Source organism: Peromyscus leucopus, chromosome 11 (genome assembly GCF_004664715.2).
Source record: "Peromyscus leucopus breed LL Stock chromosome 11, UCI_PerLeu_2.1, whole genome shotgun sequence".
Taxonomy (NCBI): domain Eukaryota; kingdom Metazoa; phylum Chordata; class Mammalia; order Rodentia; family Cricetidae; genus Peromyscus; species Peromyscus leucopus.
Genome location: NC_051072.1, coordinates 43,981,611 through 43,998,792, shown reverse-complemented (window position 1 = coordinate 43,998,792; position 17,182 = coordinate 43,981,611).

Here is a 17,182-nt window from a genome sequence, read left to right as displayed (position 1 = left end):
TAAGTTACTAAAAAAAAATGATGAAGGATGGAAAGAGAGAATGGGGTTTAAAACACTGGATGAAAGAGACAACTTTTCCTCTGTTGGGAAGGAGATAGGGGGAGAGAGAGGCAAAGAGGGCACCCAAGAGTTAGGAAGCATTTGTGGATGACTTCTGTGTTTTCCCTGAGTGGGGGAGTTGAGACTCAGTGGGGGAGGGATTCAGTGGCGAGAAGAAAGGGCAAAGAGACCTTTGGAGGTGCTAACTCACCGTCTTCACAAAGGGCATTATCTATCTAACATTTTGGTGTTGTCTATAGGTCCCTGTGAATCTCTCTACTTAAGGCCAACAAGCTGTCTCCCTCCTCTCCCCTCCTGCTCAAAATCCCTGCTCAGATATCCCACCTGTAGCCATGGGAAGCTCCCTGCCCAGAGTGAGTTATAGAAGGAGTCTTTTATCTTTCCTCTCTGGCAAAAGTCCTTCCCCAGGAGGTCTGTGCTGATCCCACCACAAGTAAAGCATAGAACACAGGAAAAGCCGAAAACCAAGGCAAGAAATTTTAAAGAGAAGCACATTGCAAAGCATTGTAAATTTTAAAAAAATGCTAGACGAGTGAGTAGATACAGATTATGTGCTCCATAGTCTCAGATTTAAACTCCTGCAAGGCAACAGTAGGAAGCAGTTTAGAGAAATGGTTAGGGTCACTGGCCTTGGAGCGCTAGGGCTAGCTGTTAACTCTCTCAGTGCGCCGGTGTCTTAATATGTCACGTGGACATCGCAGTAGACCTACCTCATCCGTGTAGATCATTGAAGCAATTAAAGGGTTGAATGTAGGTGAAGCCCAGGTACTCTGGTTGAAAGCGTTTGAAGATTGCTAGCTGTTGGTGCTAGGTGGAAACATGGGCATATTCCTCCATAGGAAATGCTCACAAAGAAACTAAATACTTCCCTAAGCATGTTGTTGGGGAATGTCATGTAAGGTGGGAGGACACCCTCTGATCTTAGATTTCTTTTCCTCCTTTGGGGAAACTTCACTGCTGCCTTGGAGCACACAGTGGTGGCCTTAGGACAAAGTGTGAGTTTGCTGAAGGGGGACTTCTTGGCCACCATTCCCTGCTGCCTTCTTCCTTGAGATGTTTACTCTTGCCCCAAAGAGCCCTATGACCTGCACGCCAGGCAACAAGCTCTGAGTCAGCTTGTTAAATCACCTTTCCTGAGTCCCCAGCCTTTAGATGAGAGCCAGAAACATTAACACATCATTCCTCCTTTCAGGCCGTGTTTGCCTTAGGTCAGAGGCAGTAGAGTCTGAGCTATGAATGAGCAGGCACACTCCCGCGAGAGACGAGAGAGGGGAATGTGGAGCTTACACTGGACAGATTGGTGAGGACAGTTACAGGTACCTGGGGTTCTTCCAAAGTGTTTGAATCCCTTAAGAGAATTAGCCTGCCTACAGGTTAGAGTCCATCCTCACGGGCGGGGGGGGGGGGGCAAGGCAGGAGAGGACAGGGGAACAGAAACAGAGACCATGGAGGAATGCTGCTTACTGGCTTTGATCTCAGGCTCACATTTGACTACCTTTCTTACTCCTCTCAAGGCCACCTGCCCAGGACTGGCATAGTCCATAGTGGGATGGACCTCCCCATATCCATCAACAATTAAAATGCCTGATCGACAGTTCACAGGCCAACTACAGGCATTTCCTCAGTTGAGGCTTCCTCCTCCCGTGTGACTGTAGTGAGTGCCAACTTGACAACACAAACAAACAAACAAACAAACGGAACAAAAACCAACCAGCATAAGCAGGACGGAATTAAATTGACCTGAATTCTGAATCTGCAAATCAAAAGCTTTACCACATCTCTACGTGGCACCAGACTGCATTGTCTCTCTCTGCTGGGAAAAGAGAAGGTCTTGAGTTCTGGGAAAAGAACGGCAAAACTCTCAGGCTGCTCTGCACTGCAGTGCCGCCGGGTCCCATGCATCCCTGGTGCTATGTGCAGTTTGCACGAAAATAAAACAAAAGCTCTCACAATAGAGTTATCCACCATGTTTCTCTCGGCACTTTACAGTGGTTACTGGTGCGTCCCAATGGCAAGCCCTCTCTGTCTTTTGTTCTCAAGGTTAGGAGGCAGGTTCTGGTTGAGTACTTAAAAGAGCTGGAAGGGGTTATCTTGAAAGGAGAAATCTCAACACTATCTCCGGATCGTTTTATAACTAAGAGGGCAACCAGTGAAAAATCTGTGCCCTCTGTTCTAAAGCAGTGGTTCCCAACCTTCCTAATGCTGTGGAGTTTCATACATGTTCCTCGTGTTGTGGTGACCCCCCAACCATAACATTATTTTCATTGCTACTTCATAACTATAATTTTGCTACCGTTATGAATCACAATGTAAATATCTGAAATGCGGGGTGTCTGATACGCGATCCCCGTGAAACGCTCATTCAGCTCCAAAGGGGTCGCGACCCGCTGGTTGAGAACTACTGGTCCGCAGCCACAGCCAGCTCTGCACAATGCACAGCTCCCGCCTGGATCCGGAGGAGTGGAAAACAAGAAGTATAAAGGCTATTTGGGGACAACTGAAGAAAGGTAAATGCAGAGTGTATGTTAGATCCCTGCTGCTCTGAGTTTGGGCTGTGCACCAGCCCCAGTCGCACCATTACCTGGAAACTTGGTAGAAGGAGAGAGTGGCAGCCCCCAAAGCAGTGACTGACATGCTGAACAAGTACGACTCAGACAAAATGATCGCGTCAATGTTAGATATTTCTTGTGTTTCATAATGATCTGGCTGGAGAAGTGTGTGTGTGTGTGTGTGTGGTGTGTGTACATGTGCTTTCTAAGAGGAAGAGTTCAGAAGCAAATCTCCAACTCATACCTCATACCGAAGGTGAAACTTAAGGAAACAGGACCCAGACTCTTGGGTAACACTTTGAATTGTCCAGATGGAGCCATTAGCAACTTCCAGGTGAGACAGGCCAGGCAGAAAGACAGGTGGAGGGCAAGCATGGTGGCATGAGACCACCTTCTCAAAGGAAGAAGGCCCTACCGCACATAGAGATTGATTCCCACTGCAGACAAGCCAGCAAGGTTGGAGGACAGTTGAAAATTCCTTTTTTCAACTGTTGCAATTCTTTTCTTCTTTTAAATTTCTCCAAACCTTTTACCACCGTGTCGCGATACCCATGACCTATCGCTGGTGACAAGACAGAATGTCCAGTGCTCTTTGTGTGCTGGTGCCAGGCAAGGAGTGAGACCTGTCCCCTGGTGGAGGCGTTTTGCTGAGTCAGCAGGATTAGTCCAAGGAGTGGCAATTGCTGGACACCAGGATGCACGTCTTCGGAGATGTCCAGAGAGGCTGCCAACCCCTGTGGCTCTTTGGAAGAGTCATCGTCTCCTCAGAGTATCTGAGTGTTGTGCTCAGGGCACCTAACCTTTGCTGGGACCTTCTCTAGAACGGTCAAATCACGTAACAGGAAGTGGTAGGGATGAACTTTCCACAGCCTCATCCGTCTGTGGCTCTAGAGGCTATTGAGTCATGGCAGGGCATTTATTTCAAATAAAACCCAGCGTAAAGCGAAGGCTAGAGGAAGCTTCTCCACGCCCACCCCCACCCCCAGTTCCACATTCCACTCAGGTTTGGAACTGAGCTGAACAATTTTCATTTTGAATCATGAAAAGGTGGAAGAATTTGGCCTCTTCCTGCTAACAGTAGACGAAGATACGCATCTCTCTCCAAAGGTACACGATCATGTTTTCTCTTCTGGAATCCTCGTCGCCAATTCCTCTTGTTTTTTTTCAGCACAATGCTACCCATGAGGCCTAAACCAAAAGAACCAGACATTCCAGATTGACTCAAATAATTCCATCTTCTAAATGTAATGTTCTGGCACCTCTGCGATCTCCGTATTGGTTCCAGTTTTCATCGCACCCTGTGATGCTGAGTGGCAAGATCGAGAACAAAATGCTTCCCGTTGCCCGGCTGCCTGCCTACCCCACGAGACTGCAGCTATAGAGAGCAGGGTGTCTTCAGTTAAACGAAAATTCCATTCAAGGATTTCATTCTCTTCCACGAATGAGAGGTGGAAATGGTTTTGTGGTTTATTTTGGTGAAGGGACATCTTAGAAAACAACAAAAGGCAAATTCCTAATGGCAATTATCGACTGTTGATGAAGTTCTCATTCCTGCCCGATTAAGGAAGTCACTAAAAATCCCACAAAAACACCTTCAAAATATGTCTCGTTGTGTCCTCCCCAAGTAGTTACTAGGGGACAGAAAATGACATTACTGACTGCTGAGCCACGTGACTTTTAATTACAGAGTAATTTGACTCTTCTGAAGGCAAGTCATGATGTATCTAAAAATCCCAAGATAGTAATGCTAAATCCTTTCCATTTTCTTAGGTAAATGCAGACGTATCCACAGCCAGGAGCTGGGATGTCTGTGTACAGGCGATGTAGCATAGAGAGATGCTTTCTCTCTCTCCATGAAAGACGACTTTCCAGACCAGGGAGAGAGCCCCTTCCATACCATGACTGCTCCATGCAGGACAGACTTACTGGACTTCAGGATTCTGAGATAATTACCCCCTTGCCAAACATACTTCTCTGAATTATTCCATAAAATACACTTGATAAATGGTTTTATCAAGGCCATTGTGTCTTGAAGAACTTAAATTAGTCCCAGATGAGTTTCTTTTCAGTTAAGATAGATTTAAATAAAATGTAAGTGTAAAGCTGTTTCCATTTTAACGGCTGGAGCACATTCTGGCACTAAAAAGTGCACCACCTCCTTCAGACATTTATGACTTTTGTGTTTGTTGGAAACGAGCGAGATCTCAGGTGGCTGCATCTACTTCTTATATTTATGACTTTTGTATTTGTTGGACGCAAACAAGTTCTCGATTTTCTATCTGTAAAATAAAATAAGAACAGCTGCTCCAGAAGGCTCTTGGGGTGATTAAAAGAGATAGCAGACCCTGAGTGCTGGCCACTCGGGGGATGCTTCTTAACGGTTCCGTTTAATTCCTTCTCCTCAGCAGGCGCACATGGTGTGCGGAGGAGCTGATTTAACTGTACTTTTTTTTTTCTGTCTGTTTTCAAGTGACCGTCTGTTTTCAGGTGAACATGCATTATAAAGCAATGGATTTCAACAGCAACTCCAAACTGTGTGCATGCTTCCTAGATGTTTTAACACTTGCCTGAGCTATAGCTCAGGGGGTAAAGCACTTATTTAATGTTCAAGATTTGATCTCAGCACCACAAAATAAAGAAAAAAACCTTAAAATTTTATTTTACGCTGAGGTGCCTCTGCTTTTCCGTTATTATGCCACATTACCTCTTTATCACTCAGTTGTGCAGTTGCGGAGAGCTCTTCACTGTCCCTGTACAGACGCCATGTTCCTTGTATTGTGTCCCTCCCTCCCTGGCACCCGCCCTCCTGTTTTCTTTTCTAATGACCTCCTTCTTCCTTTATGGCTCTTTTCAAATTTCTTTTTATCTATAAAGTCACTTCCAATTCCCTTGATACACGACATTTAAAAAAAATATATAATTTTACATTTAAAATAGGGCTCATGCACAAAAGCTGTAAAAGTTGCAAAGACGGTTCTCATAGACACCTTCGGTCAGTTTCCCCTAATGTTCACATCTTAGTATGGTGTGTTGGCCAAAACCAAGAACGATTAGCTCATATAAAGGCTGAACACTCTGGAAACATCATAGAAGAGGAGGAAGAAAGGAATGTAAGAGCTGGAAGGTGGAATGGAGCGAGGTGGAAGGCTGTTTTTAGAACGAGACGATGTTTTGGCATTCTTGGTCTCAAAACATTTCTGTTTGCTGACAAAGGACCCACACAAGAACTGGCTATCCAGCCCCATGCCATGAGTGGCAGGTACTGATTTCCCCAGGAGATCTCGTCCTTCCCTGAGTAGCTACAGGCAGTTTTTAATGGTCGCTGGGAGAAGAAAAGGGCATTTTTTTCAGCGGTATAACTACTGGCAGGGACCACACTTCTGTAAGTGATCTTCATCCAGCTAATCCAGGAGAGAATAAGAAGCCCAAATAAAACACAATGGGGGGGGGGTCACCAGAACAAGAAGACGGAGAGAGGAGAAGAAGCAGCTGAAATACGAAAATATTTTAAAAAGTGAAAATAAAAGACTGGGAAGAAGGGAGAAGCAGTGTGGAAGGGAACAAGAGAGCTGTGGGATGAACATGATCAAAATATATTTATACACATATGGAAGTGGTGTAATGGAAACCATTATTATCTATAGTTAGTATATGAGTTAAAATAATTACCTGTCTATCTATCTATCATCTATCTATCTATCTATCTATCTATCTATCTATCTATCTATCTATCTATCTATCATCCCTATCTATCTATCTATCTATCTATCTATCATCTATCTATCTATCTATCATCTATCTATCTATCATCCCTATCCATCTATCTATCTATCTATCTATCTATCTATCTATCTATCTATCTATCTATCTATCTATCTATCACCAAGCCAGGTTTTATGGTCCCACACTTATATTCTCTGTAACAGATCCCCGTGTTTGCTTACCGACCGCAAGGTGGACACTAAAATTATGCTACCAATGAAGGGCGGGACAGCCTCAGCTGCCTACCTCAACCAAATCCCGCTTTCTCTTTTTCAAAATCACACTTACTAAAGTCGGACAAATATATAGAAAAATATGACTATAAATAAACCCAATGAATTGTGACGGAATGAAAACTACCAGCCAGTTCTTCAAATAGAAGGTTTCCTGCACTCCAGCAGCCTTCCACGGGTCCCTCCCAGTAACTTCTGCCCTTCATCTCGACTTCCCAGCCTGTCCTCACTTTCGTTTTAATAACAGGACTCCGTTGTTGCGGTAAGAGTTATAACGCAAACCACGTTTACACTGTAATTATATCCAGACAAAGTGGCATGAATCTATTAAAAAAAAAAAGTTCTGATTAAAATCGGCACATGCATCACAGTAGACACTCCAACAACCAGACAATGCCCATTGTCCCTTCTGCATTGTGAGCTTCTGAGTTGAGGCTCAGTTTGTGGTTGGGTGTACCCGCTTTGGATGGAGGGCATTTCCGGTCCTGATAACAAGCAGGCCAGTGTAGGGAGTGGGACAGAAACCATTTTTGTTTCTGTTCCCTTAGAAACACATGGAACAAAATAGAGTTTGCCAAATGGAAATATACAAAACCACTGAGGAAATAAATGTTATTTTTAAGTTTCTAAGAAGCCATCACAAATAACTGAGAGGAGAGTGGAAAGAATTCCAAAACCCGGTGACCTTTAACAGGACAACACAGCAGGGTCAAAAAGTGTCTCCGAGAATGTTGTGACTGGGGGAAGGGTGCGGAGAGCCCAGGCCGGGAGAAGCTGACCTCACTGGCTATGATGAGAATGGAGCTGGCTTTCCTCCAATCTTGTGTGAGCTGGATGGCAAGGAGGAAACCATCCTTCAGAAATGGGAACAGTGAGGATCCCACTAAAAGAAGGGAGTGGGTCTGGAGGTCTGGGTAGAGGTGTTGTTGACAGGCATCAAAAGACTGGGTCTCTGCTTTCCGGCACTATGGCTTTTCAGCGAGGTGGAGGTCACAGATGACAGTCAAGTCAACTAAGAGCGTGATGGCTTCACTGCCAGGGAGGGCACTGTTCCAGCGAGAGAGGCGCTGCTACTCACCAACTCTGGGACTGGGAAGGGAAAATCACCATGGTTTTGTCTTCTTCCTTAGGACCCTGACATCATTGTTACTCTGGTCCATCTCCAATGGCCCAAGGAACTGATGGCGCCATCGACAATAACTTACCAACGCCTTTATAAATCTAGACAGAGAGTGTGCGCCGTTGGTCAGCTAGCCTTCCTCACAGATTAGTACCGAGAACACTGACTCAGCTGAAGACAAAGTTTGTGACACATTGTCTCTCGTCGAGAGTCCCCCCATGGCAAACGCGGGCCAAGTCAGGTTCTTCCTGCTGAAGCTTTGGTCACACTCCCAGACAGGCAGCAGCCACAATGGCTAGACACCAACACAATGAGCGTGACTGCTTGCCCTTTCCTAACCAGGGTAACTACCAACAGGGCGTCTAAGTCCTTCAGGACTAAAGGCCACCGGGGGGGGGGGGGGGGGGGGGGGGGGGGGGGGGGGGGGGGGGGCGGAACTGATCCTCCAGCCTATCTTCCTCCCACCGTTCTCTTCTATTACCACCACTTTCCGTCAAGTTAGTTTTTAGGAGACGGGAGCCCAGGCAGGGACTCAGAGAGACATTTCAAATGATTCACGACCTGGAATCTAGCGGAAACTTAATCCCACTGTTTCACAACACGGGACAAGGACTTCAAGGGGCGCAGGCATGCGCTGAGTCCTGTTACTCCTCGCTCACTTAGGCTAGCTCTTATGACCACACTTTTCGGTTCTTTTAATAAAAGAGACAAGTACAAAACCCACGAATAACGCCGGGGGCTTGTGACTAAGGGGATATTGAGTGTTTGCTATCCATGTCCCCCAAACCACCAGTCATTTCTTTTTCTCAGAGCGCTGTCCGCTTCAGACCACGTCTGGCCCCTCTCCCCTGGTTCCTCTCCTTGTGGCAAGCTCTGCCCCCCTAATGCAGGCAGGACTAGGCCTAGATCATAGACGCAGAAGCTGCCTGAAAGAACCTGGCCCTGCTCGGCTTCCCTTCCATCAGCAACATGGAAAAGAGCAGATGTTTTCCAAGTTTCAGCAACTCCACCACCTACAGGGTGTCAGACTACCAGGTGTGTGTACTCCATGGGCCATCGAACACAGGCCTGCGGGGAGCGGCGTGGTGTTGAAAGGGTTCTCTACTCAGCACTTAGTAATTACAACCAATTGGAAACATCAAGATAGGGGATGCTCCCCAGTAGAAAGAACATTTCATACTTGATGGCGTGTCAATTACGACGACTCTAAAAGCTTTACAGCAACATTTTGTAAAAATTCACCTTTTTTTTTTTTTTTTTTTTTTTTTTTTGCTAAAAACAAACACAACAAACAAGACCTCATAAAAGGTCCGTAGCTGAGCAATATTAAAAACCTAAAAATGTGTTGCCCAGGGAAAGAAAAAAGACTGGAAAGGAATACATCGAAATGAACAGATGTTTGTCTGTAGAAAAGGGCTTTGGACGATTACGTAAGGTTCCCCCTTTGAAACTATTTTGTTTGAGACACCTCAGCCCAAACAAAGGGATTTACACCCACAGGCAAGTCTCTTACTACTAAGGTACCTCCTGGGCCCTGACACTTCACCTTTAAAAAGCCCCATGTCCTAATTTTACAATCATGATGGGAAGGAATTTTGTATTTAACTAGTCAGCAGAAGCAAGCAGGGGCACTGTGGGTAGACTTGGCTGTGGCCTTGTGGGCCTGGGTGTGACCGTCTTGGGGAGCCATCAAAGCCCTGGCTGGCAGAGATGGCGTCACCCTAAGAAGGACAGAAAGCGGTGATTAATCAGAAGTCGGGACTGACCTCTGAAAAGTAGGGCACGGGTAAGATCCCAGGGAGTCCCAGAAGAGATAGATAGCCATCAGCCTCTGGGCCCTGCCTGGCCTCCCCGGGACGCCTTGGGACGCACGTGTGCGCACAGCAGGAAGCAGTCCTCCGAGCTGAGGGTTCATTCCGTACCGGCTACAGTCGCTTCTGCTAGCTGTGCTCTTAAAGATGGGTATCACCACTGTGGGGAGACAGTTGTTTGGCGGAGGCCTACTCGGGTACCAGAGCCAAAATGGGTAAATCAGATCCTGGACCGCTTGGAAGCCACTTGGAGGGAGAGGCCACGCTTCTAAAGTATAGGGTTTTACAGCAGGGGAGCTTTAATGAGATCTGTACCATAGGCACACGTCATTCGCCATTTTATTTTTCATTAAAATCATTTTAACGATTTCATCTCGTTAGAACACGGCAATCCGTAGCTTTGGGGACGTTTTCTCGGCTCGCAAGCGTGGGTCCCAAGCCATGCTGGAGGCTCACCTTCCCGACCAGCCTTGAGAGGAGGAATCAGGGACCGAGAGGAACACGGGACCTATGAAGACCACATGAAGGAGAGTATGGACTTGGTAGATTGAGACTGGCCTATCCTTGCATAAAGAGAGGGAATCTACATAGACTGTGTCTTCCAGAAGGGTGTTTGAATGTCAGTAAAGAGACGGTATGTTCATATTTGGAGTGGTTTGTTTGTTTTTTGTTTGTTTGTTTGTTTTTGGTAAAACTTAAGGATTCTGGGTGAGGCTAGACCTTGTTTTCAGTTGGGCAAACAGGAAGAACAACTTCAGCATGTGAAGTGGGCAGTCACTGGGCTCGGTCTGGAGAGACCACGGAGCAGCAGATCGGAGCGAGGGAGCTGCCTTCAGTGATTTCCGACTGCGACACTATGTCGGCCTCCAGGGTCAGTCCTGAAGGGGTCCTCGCTTGCTCCGGGGCCTCTCAGTCTCCAGGTGCCCATCTGTGCTGTCTAGTTGGTTAGTTAAGTAGAACGCCCTTCCACGGCCCCGGAGTGGTCAAGGTGTAGGACATGACCTGCACCCTGCACCCTGGGGGTGTTTAGGTCCACAAGGCAGAACAGGCATCTCTCGACAATATGGCCCCCTGCCACAGGCCCCCTGCTCGTTTATTTCAACCACATCAAGGCTTTCCCCACAATCTTCTATTTTCTTTCCCTTTCCCTTTCTCTTATAAAACAAAGGTCCCCGGGTTAGGAGCACAGTAAGTGCTCTGGCGTGTCAGATTGCCTTGGCAGAGAGCAGTCCTTTTTATCTGCGTTTTGATCGGTGGTGTTGAGTCTCCGGCCTTTAAATCTTTTGAACTCTTATCCATTGTTCCAAACAAGCTGCTGCTGATTCGACAGGCCCCGTGTTCTCTCTTGATTGTATTACTTTGGCTCCAATTTGATGTCCTTGTTCTCTCCTGGGCTGACGGGGTGAGGGGTGGGACGGAGGGGTACAGAAGCCATAATCAGCGGCTGGATGCTCTGTGATCTGTTGGAAGCACATGGTGACTGTTATCAAAATAACAGGATAACTGGCAAATTTTATGTGGTTCGGGAAGGACAGTCCAGGTCCAGGAGGAACAAACTGGGGGCTATTCTCAGCACGGTTTCCAGCCCGGGGTCATCAGGATGGCCCAAGAACCTTTTGAGAATGGGGTCCCCGGTTTGGGTGCCAGCCACCTGCTTCTCCCCACCTCCCCCGCCAGCTAAAGCCCCCCTGTGATTCTGCACCAGCCAGGCAGCACCTCTGGCTTATGGCCTTGGTTACCTAATATCCAGCACTGCATTTGGCTTAGGCACCACAGTGCCTCTCCTGGGATGGATCTGCTGATAAGAACGGCCCAGGTTTTGAGAAACACTTGGCCCAGCTTTCCACAATTCTGGCTTTGCTGTTGTGGGTGACCTTAGGATTTGACCCGGAGTTGAAGGGATCTTCAACGAGGACTTAGGTTTCTGATCTCCTGAGTGACCAGGAGGAAAAAGGCACTGAAGGATCAGGAAAGGATTGGGGCGCAAGTCCATGAAAGAAGGGGGCAAGGGATTAGACCCAGGGGATGGCTGCACAACTCTTGATTTGAAGCTCATCTAGCCTGCAGTGAGGGGCTGTAAAGTCCCTTTCCAGGAGTACAGAACCCAGCCTGAGCTAGGTGTTCTAACACTTCCAACTGACGAGGAAACCCTAATGATAACCATTACTAAACACTAACTAGTACTTGTGGCCAGCACTTACCAAGCTCTGTCTCACTTGGGCAGAGTTAGCCTCTACACGCCCTTGATCCTTTGGGGGTAACCAATATGTCCAGTTTCCAGATGAGGGAACTCAGAGTGTAGGCAGACCATTGAGGGATCCAAGCCAGTGGGTGGCAACAGACAGAACCTGAACTGTTCATTTTATTTTTATTTCCTTTTGGTTTTTATTCATTTATATTTTTTGCTGGGCTGGCAGGCAAGTGACCCAGGGGCATCATCGTGCATGTCACCCCTTAGGATTTATTTAACTAATTTTATTGTGTGTACAGAACTCAGACTCTAGAATGTGGCCTTTTTTTTTTTGATGTTAGAAGGCTTCTACAGACTTTTGAAATCCAGAAAGGAGTAGAATACAAGTTGAGGAACTGGGGAGGTGGCGGTGACAGCAGCTGGGGGGAATGAATGACAATAATACTGAAAAAAAAAAAAATGCCAAGAGCAGTTAGTCCTAAAACCACATCTTACATATACAAAGTTGCTCACGGACTGAGCGCTTCGCAGGTCTATGACATTCTAACGCCACCCTGAGAGGGTTATGTGGGGGCATAATAAAACAAAGTTGGGGAGTGGTGAGAGGGTGGCTATTAAAATCACATTTTACTAAATAACTATTCCTAACTCTCCAGAATATTTCAAAGGAAGCCAGTGCTAACTGTCAGGATGACTTCCCACTTTAGTGGTGTCTGGGAAGTGTTTACCAGTTGGTTTTGCAGAGATTGGCGATGACTTGCGGAGCTTGTTGTCCTTGTAACACCGGCTTGAGGGTTCAGTAAGGAAGAGTAAAGGAAATGACAAAGCACCCTTTGGGGGAATGATGACAGAAACCTGCGTAGGAAAATAATCACACCTTGGGGACCTCGGAGGATCTGTAAACACTACCCATTACTCACCAGTTGTAAGATCTCCCAGCATTAATCCACCTTGGCAGAGAGAAGGACATTACCAAATGACTACATTGCCTGCTGGCTTCTCCCAGACTCCTGGCTGGAAAAGCAAACGAGTATCCACTCTGGAAGATGCAATTGTTTCCCGTAGAGTCCATCTCATGGAGGTCCTGCAGGCGAATCAACCAGGATTTGAATTTTTTTTTTTTTTTTGGTTGAACCATTCCAACAAATCCTGGAGCATATGAGTCCTGTGTTGGAAGAAGTTTTCTTAAGGTTTAACTAGACACATGTTGGGTTTGTGGCCACCAGGCCATTTTCTCACTCTGTAGTAATTTTAAAAGGTGATGGGAATGCCGGAACTTGCCTCTCTTAATGTGGGCCCAGAAGAGTGAGAACTTGCTGGGTTTTTGAAAGTTTGAGCATTTGTAGATTAAGTACTTTATCCTCAGTATGGAGAGAAAAAAGGAGAACGAAACAAAACATTTCTTCCTCTCTTGTGATAAGACCTTAACTACCAACAGCAATGGGGATACAGAATAAAAGGCAAAGAGGGCAGATGTCCAGAACCCAGAAGACTTCTTTGGCTAGTAGATTTTGGAAATGGCTTCCTCGTTTCTACATGGTTCTTGATGGGATTGTTGAGAAACAGAAAACTCTGTTACTAACGAACAAGCCTGGGAGGTGTTGACTATTTGGGATATTCAAGGGGTTAGTATATCCTCCTAACCCATAACTAGCACTTGACACAAAGGGCATTTGCTCAGGAGAGGAGACACTTCCACACACATGGGGCATATGCAGAGGGCTCCCCCTGGGTGCTACAGGCAGAGGATGGACCATATCAGCATGTTTCCAAGGAGAGAGTGATATACCAGGCCATAGGTTGTGGAGACCTGAGGCTATTACCAGCCTGCAGAAGAGGCATATTCACTAGTCATATTCCACAGGGCTGGGAAGAATGTCTTTGTTTCTTATTTTGTTGGGTGGCCATTGGTTGGCAAGCTTGGTAAAGAATTATCTTTCCCAAAGCCAAGTGTCAGAGGCTGTGGTTGGGATCCTGGTCACTGAAGGCTCTGGAGTTCCAGTCTAGTCTGAATTTCCAGGACTTTTTTTTTTTTTTTTAAAGAATACCAAGCCTCTGCAGGTAAGACAGAGACAGACCAGGCCAAGCAGGGCCCATCTGCTGAACACTGGCTCTAGGGCCATGCTGTCACAGGGACAAAAATCTAGTTCCTCAGAAAACTAGAGTGGAAGAGAGCTCACAAGCAAACAGTGGGACAGACTGCAGATTGAGTAAAGGATTTTCCCAAACGATACAGTACATTCTTGGAATTCTGATGCATGAGAATAAAGTGTCTTGGGAATGGTGCCCTTTTCCAGTTTATACATAGTCATTGTATGGGCTGGCAATTTCCCTCAAGGGGGGAAAAGCATACAATACTCAAAAGCCACTCTATGTGATGAATCACCCTAGGGTAGTAGAATCTACTAAGTACCTAAAGAACCATCTATGAAGCGTTTGCCCTTATCGCTGCTGTGTTCAGATCAAGGTGGTGAACATTAACCTATTTATATAGACGATAAGAAGATCAATCAAGGAAATGAATCTTCCTGTTTGGATTTGTTTCAGGACACAAGACCTTTATGTTGTGAAAATTCCCAAGGGTTCTCTTTCACAGGCCTCTCTTGCCAGCTCTCCCCCTGTCCTGGGTCCCCTCTACCCCACCCCCAAACCCCCTGGGATGGGGCATGACGCAATTGCTGTTGTTGCTAGAAGGGACTTGAAAGAGGCTGGAGTCCATAGAAGTGGGAAATAATCATCACTCAGATCAAAAGGAACTGGCTTGTATTTGAGATGTCTGGTATATTTAAAAAACAATGAAGTGAGTTAAACACAGATTTGACTTTCCACTTTGCCGCTTCATTGGCTTTTAAATAAAAAGTCTCCTAATGTCTACTTCTCCTACAGCTTGGGAAAAAGAAGGTTGGAGAAATAAGTTGATACCAGGACAAACGAAACCATAGTTATCAAGGAGAAAACAATCCAGTCCTTTTTCTTGTAGTTTGTTCTGCCAAAAGGGCACCTAAGAGAAGAACACTCTAATCTTGGTGTTAGGGCGAGGACATTCCATCGATTAGCTTTCTGAAAGAGTTGCTGCTATCTGCTAAATCTAGTTCTTCTAATAGCATGGCTATGGGAAGCACATAGGAAACACCTGAATCCCTCATTGTTTCAGAGAAACCAACTGGTGTTCTATTTGGTAAATGAGTGACTCGCTCAGCCTTGGAATACCAGGAAAGACTTATCAAGATCATTAATTACACCCCCACCATGCACCAACAGTGTTCCTGAGGGGGTGTAGCAGTACTGGGAACTGAGAACAGACAAGGGTCCTACTCATCTTCTTGGCTCCTCAGGCTCATTCCATCAGACTTCATGCAGTTTCTATAGAAAATTCTGCCCTTAAAGAACATAGTGAATTTGCCTAGGAGCTCATTTCATAAAGGAATCTTTAAGGTCATGTGATTCTTAGGTGAGAAAAGACATTCAATCAATTTTTTACAGTTTGAGAGTCTCATATCTGTGTTAGGTGTTTCTCATTCTTTACTTTTTGCTTTTTTCTTTACTTCTTCAGCCTAGTGAAAAACAAAACCAAGCATGAGAATTAGTTGGGGGAGCTTAATAAACACACACACACACACACACACACACACACACACACACACACACAAAACAAAACAAAACACCTAACCAACCAACCAAACAAACAAACAAAACCAACAGGCCAGGCCCCTGGACCCCTACCCAGACCAGTGGACTTGTCATTTCGGAAACCAGTGATGACAGGATTCCTGACCCCTTCATCTCCTCAGGGTGATTCTGCCACACAGAACACATTTCAGCTCTAACGGATTCTGTGTTCTTCTAGGGTGTTGGTGGGGCACTGGGGGCGTGGTTGGGGGGAATAGTGCAGAAACCTTGAACAGAGGGAGCTTCGCCTCTCTGAAAGGCTTTTTCTCTTGTTAGTTTGTTGTTATTTTGGGGGACTGGGGCTTGAACCCAGGGCACTGCACGTGCGAGACAACGCTCTACCATCGAGCTGTATTTCTAACTATGGAAAGAATTGTTTTGCTTTTTATTTATTTATTTTTTTCTCCATTGAACAAGCAAGCATTTGGAGAAGAATCTCAGTGTGTTTCTAAAGGGCACCCAACCGGCTGTGTGGGCCGAGAGGCTGGGAGCTGAAAATGCTGGGAGCCGCACATGCACAAAACCACGAATTCCATAAATACTCAGGATGCTTTTCCGTAAGCGAGAGCACACACCCTGTGTTAGCTTTCCCTCACTGTGACGAATACCTGAGATGAATCAATTGGAGAGAGGGGAACATTGCTTTTGGAGCATGATTTCAGACGTTGTGATCCACGGTCACTTGGCTACGTTGGTGTGGGGCATGGGAGCAAAACTCGTCATTATGGGAGCATAGAGGTCGCTGACCTCAAAGAGGGCGGGAAGGGAAGAGAGAGATAATATCCCCTTCCAGGGCATTCCCTCCATGACCTAACTGCCATCCACTAGGTCTATGCCCTTAACTTTCATCCTAGGCTAGGAACTAAGCTATAAACAGATGGGCCTTTGGGGGACATTTGAGATTTAAACTGTAGCACCCTTTCCTGGAAGCATCACGGGGTTGACTCTAATAAATAGGAATCCATGACTATGTCTAAGGAGCAGCTTGATTCTTATCAAGTAAGATTTGAAAATTAAAAAAATATTCTGCGAAATATCTACCTCAACCAAGGCTTGTGATCTCCAAAGTTTTGCAAATCCGACCTTTAAATAACATAAGCGACCACTTGCACTCAGCCTTATTAATGCCTGGCTGTCTGCAGGCTTTTCTTTCTTTCTTTCCTTCCTTTGTTTCTTTTGAGACAGGGTTTCTCTGTGTCAAACAGTCCTGGATGTCCTGGAACCGATTTGGGGACCAGGCTGGCCTCAGACTCACAGAGACCTGTCTGCATACGCCAAACAGGCTTTTTAAATGCTAATCTGTCAAATCAAATAGGTACTGTGCAGTTTCTCATAATCTCACTGCATCTAATTACGGTTTATATTTCTTAGCTTGTGTTACACACTACAGGAAAGCCAATGCCATTAAATGCTGTTTACACTTTTCACTGGTTATGTCCACCCGAGAGTGTGAACCTAACACTCTCGGTCCCTTCGTGAAACAGTCCTTAAAGAGGAAATCGATTTAGGAAGCACTCAACTAATGAGGGACCCTGAATCTGAAGTCTCTTCATCCTCCATACCTGCTGATTATAGGCCTGGCAGTGGCCTCCGAATGGAGGCCTTGGGGGAGGGGTCTTTTGGGGATTCCCTCTTGGTTTACTCCTGTGGCGAGACTGCCAGCAGCTGCTTTCCCAGGCTCCGTGGTCTCCAGCCTTGGGGTGATGTGCATTTCACTCCTTCGTCTAGCCCATCACGACTTCCTGTTCTTTTTCTGTAATGCTTTTCAGATCCGCTCCTTCCTGTTG